The following is a 9707-nucleotide window of genomic DNA, read 5'->3' as shown; positions in this document are numbered from 1 at the left end:
TTAGTCCTGGGGTCTGGCCTGGTCAGGAGCAGCAGAGTGGGTTTGGAGGTCAGTGCTCCTGTGCTCCTGCTCAGGCCAGTGTCCAGCCATGGAAAGCTCTCTGCCCTGTAGAGCTGAGCCCTGGGTTCCCTCCCCTGCAGCAGACAGGTAGGGTGTACCTTTGTATGCCTGGTTTTGCTCTCCTGAAGGTTTGTTGGCAAATCTGGTGCCTGGCACAGGCATTAGTTGCAAGGGAAGCTACAGTAAATCTGAGGCTTTGTCCTCTGTAAATAGTTCTTAAGCTGACCCCAACTGAGTTAACAAGCTGCACATATGTTTTAGTTCACTCAGATGAAATAGGCTGAACGCAGGCCTAAGATTTTTGCCTACAACTTTATGTTACAATTCTTTATGTTAGCTTGTCCTGACAGAAGTCATACATGCTTGAAGAAAAACACATGAAACTGATATTTAGTTAAAATAATAACAACCTCTGTTTGGAACTAGTGCAGTTTTTAAGGAGAAGAAAGTGAAATACTGGTTTTTAGGCATCACATCTTTAAATAAGTCCATAAATAAAATGTGTGAATTTAAAATTTCCTGTACCATACAGGTCAGTAAAAGAGTTGAAAGATGCCTGTCTACTTGCAGATGTAAGATTTAGCTATCATTATTTAAAAATGTAGCATTTTAAGTTTTCTACTGCAACATACATGTTTGCAACATACATGTTGTTTTATTCACCATGAATATCTGACTAGAATTACATGCCATATAAATGAATAAATTGTACTTACACATGTCTTGAGCTGAGCATGAGTCTCATACATTTCTCTTAGAAAAGTGTCCTTATTTTGAAAAGGACTGTCTGCTCTCTTGAAAATCTCAGCAATTTCATGCACTATATGAACAATGGCTGCATTGTCATATTTAACCTGTGATGACCGAAAAAAAAAGTATAAACAAATTCAGTTTCTAAAGTCTGTACTTAAACATAAGTTAATTTTTCAACTACCTGAGTCCAATTATCATAAGTTGTTAAACAATTTTCTCCACTTTCCTGTGCTTTTCTATATTTTTCAGTGCAAAAATTCTAGCTAGTAATATGCACTGCAAAGATGTCATTTATTTGAAAATCGGGAATTGCATGTTCAACTTGCAGTTGCAATTCATGAGTTGCGTCAATTCAAGTTGCTTTCATAAGGAGGACCCCTATTTTGTAAAATTAATCTATCTTGCATTTTTGGGCTGCATTTATATACTTTGATATTTACAACGCATAAGCAATAAGTAAAAGGCCAAGAGGAAGAAGCAGATCTTTTGAATTCAGGCCCAAGACATCAGACTGTGCAGGGCTTTCCTCCCAAGCACAGTCCCTGTCTGATGAAGGGCAGCTCCCTCTACCTCGGAGAAGATGAAATGTGGGAGAGGCCAATATTGCCATCCTTTGTCCTTTTTCTCCCTGGGTGCACTTTAGAAGATCCATTGAAGAGATGAGCTGGAAACAGCCAGAATGAGTGGCTGGGGTGCAGTACCACATTCTCAGCCAGTACCTTATTTTGTGGCATTGCAGATCTGGATGCAAAGTGAGCTGTGCGCGTGAAGTGATGTATGTGCTGAGTAGTAGATGGAATTATCTCTGCACTGCCTTTATGGGATCTGCTTCTGACTGAGGCCAGCATGCTGTTCTGGTGGTTTTCATGCTACCAGACTTATTCCAACTAATTTTCCCCCTTTAAACAGCAGAGCTAACAAGAAAAATCTAACCCTTTTCTTGTAAAAGTGGTATCGTGACTTAAATAGTAGGAGAAGGAAGAAAACAGTGATTTCCATAAATAGCCTCTCCAAGAAATAACTTAGACTGAAAAGTTAATGGTCAGAGTTATCATTTAAGCATGTAGTATAATGTGGCACAATTCTAGTGAAGAAGTCTCATGACAAGATGCATAGGCTGTGTGAGGTAGAGCTACTACAGTGAGATAATGTCAAGTATGTGTGTTTTTCTACTTACTGCTTTCAGCATCTGCTCAGGGAAACACAAATCTTCATTGCTCACTTCCTCACACTCCAAGGAAAAGCCTCTTTTATTCTTAAAGAAAACATAAGAAAGAAACTATAAATATGTACTAAACCAGATTTATTATGTAAAAAATTCATAAAGTCACTTCTCACTTTGTTTCTTAACAATTAAATGTAAAAGTGATGACACAGACATTATATCTCATAAGTTTGAAGAAGATTAATTTGATTCCCAAGCCTGTCTGAAATGAGAAGAATAGCTGTTTGTTTCAACTTTTTTTTTCAAATTTTCCAAGGATGTCAATATGTACAGAGTTGAAGAAAGGGCAGGCCACAAAAGAAGCCAAAGTGGGAAAGGAAACTTTCCATGTAGCTGATTTAACAAACTGTTTCAGAGAGTCTTTTGTACCAGAAACTTTGTGACTGTGGATGTCTTTTTCTTTCAGTGAGATTATGTTGTGGTAAAGTACATTATGGTATTAGAGTTTCAGCTGATGCCAATTAGAAGGACTCCTCCAGATGACCCTGCACTCTTCTTGGGAAGATAGACAAATGTCATATATTCAACAGGAGGGGTGCAAACTAAAAAAAGTTCTGAATTTTTGCTTTTGGAGAGAAGGAACTTCTGACTCATAACTTTTTAATTATGTGGGGGGGGAAAAAAATCGTAATCTGGCAGTTACACAATTGAGAATTCCTTACACCTAAACTGAAGAAAGGTGGAAAACAGCATCTATAGATTGTGGCAGTGTTTTATTCTTTGACTTACCAGTTGCTCAATCTTCTGTAAAACCTCACTCCATGGCACACTTTGGAAGCACTGGTGGCTGTTGCGTTGGGGATTACCAAGGGATGTAGCAATAAGGCAGGCAGTTAAGAGGAAGAAGCAGCTCCCAGGGCAATACATTGTCAACTTCTGGAACTAGGAGAAGACAGGAGGCTTAATAAAATCAGGAAGGTTTTACAGTTTTAAGTAACACAAACATAGGTGATAGCTGCTGCTTGTTCACTGTGCTCTGTATTTACAGATGTTCTGTGACAGACCTAACAAGTTCAGATCTTATGGTGGGGACATTTGAAAGGTAAATGCATCTATCCAATGAAGAAACAGAAAAAAAGTTGTATGGGAAACCCTTTTTTTAAATACTATATATATATCATTATATATATTTATTTATAATTATCTATATTATATATACTTATATTTATATAATATGTTAAGGGTCGCATATGTGGGGTTTATTTTAAAAATCCATTTCTGAAAGAAGTTTTTCTGAAAGACTTATTTTCATAAATACACACTGGATCTACAAAACTGGCATTATTTACTGTAGAAAATTCAATTAAATAGAAATTATTTTCTACTAATTAATGAATTAAAAATTAGTTTTTCCAGTTTTCCAGTCATTTGCTGTCATTCATATTAACCTGTAACTTGGCTACCTGTAATTCATAACATGATTTAGAGCAGTTTCTTCTAAATATAACATTATATTTTTATCTGACCTTTTTTCATAAACTCATTTTGTGTTACAGTAGTAAAGTAAAAGGGAATGAGTAAATAAATTTCGTCTAGAAAAAGCAGTAATAAAATCAAAGAAGCCTACCTTGTGGATAATACTGAGCTCCTGGTTGTGCACTTCTGTAGGGCTCCTGGGGTACCATTCTGTCAGCTGAGTCCCTTTTAAATAGTCTTCTTCCACCTCTATTAATTTCTGACCACCTACTCTCAGTAGATGATGCAGAGTGAAACTATCTTCTTTCAGTATTCCATCCTTTCAGGTGTGTTGATTTCCAGGCAACAGAGAGGTTGTCTGTGGGTGGCATGTTTTGAAGGTTTTATTTAAACAGAAAAAAACCTAAAGTCTGTAGAAGAAAATTATCATTTTTATCTTACTTGATTTTAAAATAACTTTAATGCTAACAGTTTGTAAATATTCACATGCAGGTGTTAAAATACACTATTCTTTTATATGAAAAGCATTGTCTTCTGTATTTACAGTATGAATGTAGAATTTCATATAACTTAATGTGGTTTATACTTGTAGTAATTGAACATTAAAAAAGCTTAACTGTACTCTTTCTGAGTGAAATTCTTAGTTTCTAGTCCTGTACTATTATATTTACTTCAGAATATAAAATACAAACTCATACACACACACATATTACATGTCACATGTATGTTAATTCCAGAAATTACACCAAGTACTATGAAGTAATCTGCAGAAATTTTTATTTTACTGAAGGTTTGAGGTCCTGAAGAGAATTAATTTTCAAGAGAATTAATCCCTACAAAATCAGAAAATGTAGTAGCAATAAGAATAATAGTAAGAACAATAAGATTTCATAACATTTTCTCCTTGGGAATTTTAAATCCCATTAAAACTCAAAGCAGGCCTGCTGTACTTCCAACTGTAGTGTTCTTGTTATTTCATACCTATCTGAGCTCCTTGATCTTACTGCCTGAGGTTTCTCTGTGATAGTTTAGCCAAAAGTTAAGCACTGCACCACTTGCTGACAGAAAGGGGATTGCACCAGGATTTTGAAGCTCTTTATGGATGGATTTGCTTGTAATTTTAGAAGTCCTTAGGTACTTAACATCCAGCTTCTGGAAATCACATAAAGATTATATTTGTAACTTTCATCTGTAGTATTTTGTTGGTTTGCCCCTTTAGAGAATATCTGCCCATCTTCAGTAATTTTACTTTAATAATTCTAGTGGGTGTCAATTCTCTATGTGCCATTCATAAATCATCAGGAACTGTAATGAACCTAACAGCTGGAATTAAAGGCAACTTCTGCCACTTGTCTGAAAAGAACTATATGTGTGTGGTAAAACAGGCCTCATTTTATCTTGTCTTGGAGCTGTCTCATGAACATCTTTTCAACAGTAGACTCTGGATACAGGACTTGAATATTTACCATATCTGCAGCCACTAGGGAAGGGCAAAATTGAGGATTCTGCTGTGTTGGCATAGTGCCATGTCAGGACTGAACAGAGGGCAGTGGTAACAGGGCAAAGTCGGCATCAGTGCTGGAGCCTGGAACATTTTCAGACTTGATTGCCATTTCACTTTGATCACACCTTTCAGTGTGAACCCCCTGACTACCTAACTTGATGCTGCAGATGTGGATCTAAATCTTAGGGATTCATTTATAACCAGGATTATTGTGCAGTGTCCTGTGACAAAATCATAGCTGTTCTTTCTAGAATTTTATTGTACCTCCAATAAAATTTGGGTTGACTGCTTTGGAGAGTGTATTCAGGAAAGGAGTGTGGTGGGGCTGCAGATAAAACACATCAGCTTTCAAAAGGTTTATCTTTATGTTGTGTGTGTTAGTAGAGGTCCTTTCTCAGATGACTGATGAAATAACCATTTTGTGTGCCTCCAGTTCACCTCTGTGAGGGTCTGTAATCATCTGTTAATGGTGGGATTCAAATATGTTCTCTTGAAGAAAAAAACCAGAAAAAATGAAGACAATAGATATTTTGTAGTGATGGTAATAACCTTATTTGAACCTACAAATCTTTCAGTAACAGATTTTTTTTAAAAAATTTAACTTTAAAATTAGACTATCTTAACAGCATAAATGCTACTTGCATGTTATTAGAATGATAGACTTTTCTTGGCCTGAAGGATGATTGACAAATGTCTGTGTTTGAAAATTTGCCACTTAATCTTTTCAACCCAGTTTGGCGTTCAACATTAGGATTCACATTTCAGGATAATATAATTTCCTTTTGTGCACTGGAGCACCATTAGTGGCTGGGGCTGGCACCTGAAATACTTTTAGCTTTTTTACTTTAATATTTTGTTCCTGTATTGTGGTTTTCCTTTTATAAGGAAAGCACTGATGTGGTAAAACTTTTGTTCTGCTGTGTTTCTCTTTAAAGCTTTTGCAAACAAACAAAATACTTTAAAATTAATTAAATAATGAAAAATATTTCACAGTAAATTTATTGATCATAAGAACCAAAGTCTTTATTGTATTTTGGCCTTTTTCTGCTGGTTTGACAGAGGAAACAATGGCTCGTTTTCTAAAAACGAGGTAATGGAATAGTGTCAGTTTCACTACGGAAGTATAGAAATTCCTTGTGCTAGGAAATCCCATTCTGTTTGGGATTAATGTGTGTGGGAAGTGTGTACCTACTCTGCCCCACCTATTTTTTTTTTTATTTTTAGCTTTTTTTTGAAAAGGCACACCTGTCCATATGAGACATGACTGCAGAAAGTGAAAGTGACATCTGAAAGAAGGCAATTTCCTGCTCTTCAGAAAAAGGAATCCAAGCATGGGAATTAAGCATCTGACTTTACCACTTGGAATTTCAAAGTAAAGACCTGTAACTGAAATTATAGCATCATAGCTTTCAATAAAAAAATTTGCTTTCACTAGTTCAAGATTGATAGTGAGGAAATGATTAACCTTTGTTAGGCCTCATAAAGATATAGGTTATAAATTGTCTTTAAGGCACCAAAATGGAACTTGGAAAATCTGGACATTCAGACTTTGTATTTTGGTGACCTTTGTGCAATCACTTTTTCTTTATTACTTTAATTCTTATCTCTAGAAGAGTGTCCATTGGGAAATTTCAAGAAGGCTCTCTGTCTGCAGAAAGCAACCTAAATATTGTTAGAGAGTAAAAGTGAGAGCTTGTGTTCGTAGCAGAGCCAGGAACAGCAAAGTCTCTGGAGACTCAACAGTGTGAGCATGGACAGACTCTTTCCTATGATAATCATATCTTTCCTACCATAATCATATCTTTCCTGTCATATCAGCCTGTAATCATTCCTACCGTTCCTAGTGGAGAAGGCTGCAGCGTGATCTAAACCATGTTTTCACAATATTCATTTCCATTTTTAGTCTTCACAAGGAAGTTGTCTTGCAAATTCATCATAACTTAGAATGACAAATCCTAAAACTAAAATATTTACTAGGAAGGGGAGAGAATACTAGTATTTTGTCTCTGCTATAGGTACCTGAGCTTCATGGATAAGAAATTCAGGTTGCTTAAAAAAAACAAAAACAAACAACAAATAAACTCTATTAAATTGTGTCAGTTTTTAACTTCAGTGAATAACTTAGAATGACAAATCCTAAAACTAAAATATTTACTAGGAAGGGGAGAGAATACTAGTATTTTGTCTCTGCTATATCTACCTGAGCTTCATGGATAAGAAATTCAGGTTACTTAAAAAAAAAAACAAAAACAAACAAATAAACTCTATTAAATTGTGTCAGTTTTTAACTTCAGCGAAAGTGAAGTGATCAGTTATGACTATTGATTATATTATATTATTGATTATATGAAGTTATCAATTATGACTATTAGGACATGAGGCATACAAGAGTCCAAAGGGTGAATGTAGAAGTGGTGATTTAATAACCTGACTTTTTAATTATGATGTTTTAGGAATATTTTACTTGACTGTCAGTATTGTCTTGTTTCAGCACATTTCACTACATTTTAGAAGAAAAGGCAAATGTGATTAAATTGTGATTGCATACCAGTGTTTAATTTGCTTCAAAAGGAAGGCATTGTTTGAATACTGAAGCTCTGAGTATGTGGCATAACTGAGTGGCAGGAGTAGGTTGTAGAGAGTGACAGCCATGACAACACATCACTCCAGAGATCTTGTGCCTTTGTTTTTGGTGGCTTCCTGATTTCACTAGGGCCAGGCCACCCAGAGTACTTAGCACAGCTGTTTTTAAAGTCACCCTACTGCACAGGGTCCGCTTTAAACATACCAATTTTTAATTGGCATTTTACAGCCTCTTGGACCATAGAACAATTTGCTGCTTGGAGTAGTGATAAATTATATTTTGCATTAACATATGGCCTTTATAAATTGATGAAAATATAATGAAATCCAGCGTGTGCCAGAGCTGGAAGCTGGATTTGGTGAATTTAGAAGTTCCTGCATATTTTTTCCCACATTTTTGTGCGCTTGTGTAAACATTCTTCAGAAAGTTTTAACTCAGCCAGATTGAATTCTGATTTGAAAGCCAGAAAATTACAGGAGCTGTCTCATTTTCAGTTCTCACAACCACTTCATTGCCTAATTAAAATAATTGAAGAAATGATAAGATTGTTTAAACATTGTGGTGGGGCCTGGATTCATTTGAAAATGATAATCCTTACTAGTTTTGGTATCATTTCCTTCCATAGGATTTAATAATCCCTGCTTTCTATTCCTGAGGTTTATGCATCTGTTTTAAAATTCTCATTCATTTCTTTCTGAGTACAATTTTTCATGCAACGACTGAGCTCTGTGTCAGATAATCCTGAGCTCATGTTTGGAAGTACTTTGTGGTTTATATAATCTCTTTCACCAATATTGTAATATGAAGCATTATAGGTGTCATTTTTTTGGCATCCAGACCAAGGCACTGTCAAAAGGCCTGGCTTCCTGGAAGTACTGATCATCCAGTCCCTGAAATTAATACTTTAAATAATTATGACATAAAAAATAATCAATTATTTTCAAAATCATTGCCACGCATCTTTTTAACTCTGCAGTAACCTTTTAAAGGTTATCTTTTGTTAAAACTTTCTCTAAATTTACCCTGTTTCTGTGTGAATGAATATAGGCCTGCTAGCATTTAATTTTTATTTAAAAACTCAATTCTGTCAGAAAATAATACAAAAATGTTTATGGGAAGTCTGTCTAGCTATATACTCCAGTTGTTCCCTAAAGTGTGACAGTTTATCATTCAAAATTTAAAATGAAAAACCTTAAAATTCACTGTTTAATTCCCATTAAATTCCATAGAATTTCTCACTTATTTAAAGGTCAATGCAATTTTAAAAAAATGTACTTCTGTGTTAAAAACATAAATTAAAAGCAGTCATTTATGCTTTTAACACAGAAATATATTTATGAAAAGATGCACAAAAAGCTGCACTGAAGTGATAGAGTATAAAAATGATGGAAACTTATTAAATTCTTATCAGAAAAATGTATGCTTTTTGATTGGCAGATGAAATTCCCGTTTTGGGAAAGAATTGATGAAGAAGTAGAAAGGCCAATAACAGAAACAAGAGTACAACAAAAAGGAAATCTAATTTTAAAAGAACTCTAAATATTTCAAAAACTCTACCAATTTTCAACTCTCTAGAATTTTCTTAAGCCTCATCATATTCTTTATCTTTATGTATTTCCTAATGTGGACTCTGGGCTCCTGAGCTAGGCACAAAGGTTCTGGAAAGTGTACTTGGAAAAGTCAGCTGCTATAAAACAGATCTGGAACACCAGATACAGTGAGAGACTGAGCTGAAAAGGGAATTTGTTCATTGTCCTTGCCATGGGTAGTGTCTGCTGCCATGTGTAGTGTTCCTTGCCATGGGTAGTGGACCAGGTGATGTCCAGAGATTCCCTTCCAATCTCAACCATTCTATCAGTCTGTGATTGAATACAAGGGCAATATTTTTGGAAAAAAACCCAATTATTTTGCTTTACAGTGTAGGATAAAACCAGTAAGAGACATAGGTGGTATCCTTCAGTTTTGGATAAATTAAAACCTGGACATTTAAGGAAAGCTGTACCAACTAGGGATGAACATAACAGCCATCCTACTGGTGCTAACATTTTAGTTGAATCTTGTGCCTGCCCAGACAGCTTGCTGAGGCAGTACAGGCAATGTGAGAGCTGCACAGCTTTCCAGTGCAATGTGTGTTTCATTTGTTACACAAAGAGGAAGAGGCACTG

Source organism: Pyrgilauda ruficollis, unplaced genomic scaffold (assembly GCF_017590135.1).
Source record: "Pyrgilauda ruficollis isolate IOZ18807 unplaced genomic scaffold, ASM1759013v1 scaffold12, whole genome shotgun sequence".
NCBI classification, from domain to species: Eukaryota; Metazoa; Chordata; class Aves; order Passeriformes; family Passeridae; genus Pyrgilauda; species Pyrgilauda ruficollis.
Note: the sequence above shows the minus strand (reverse complement) of the source record.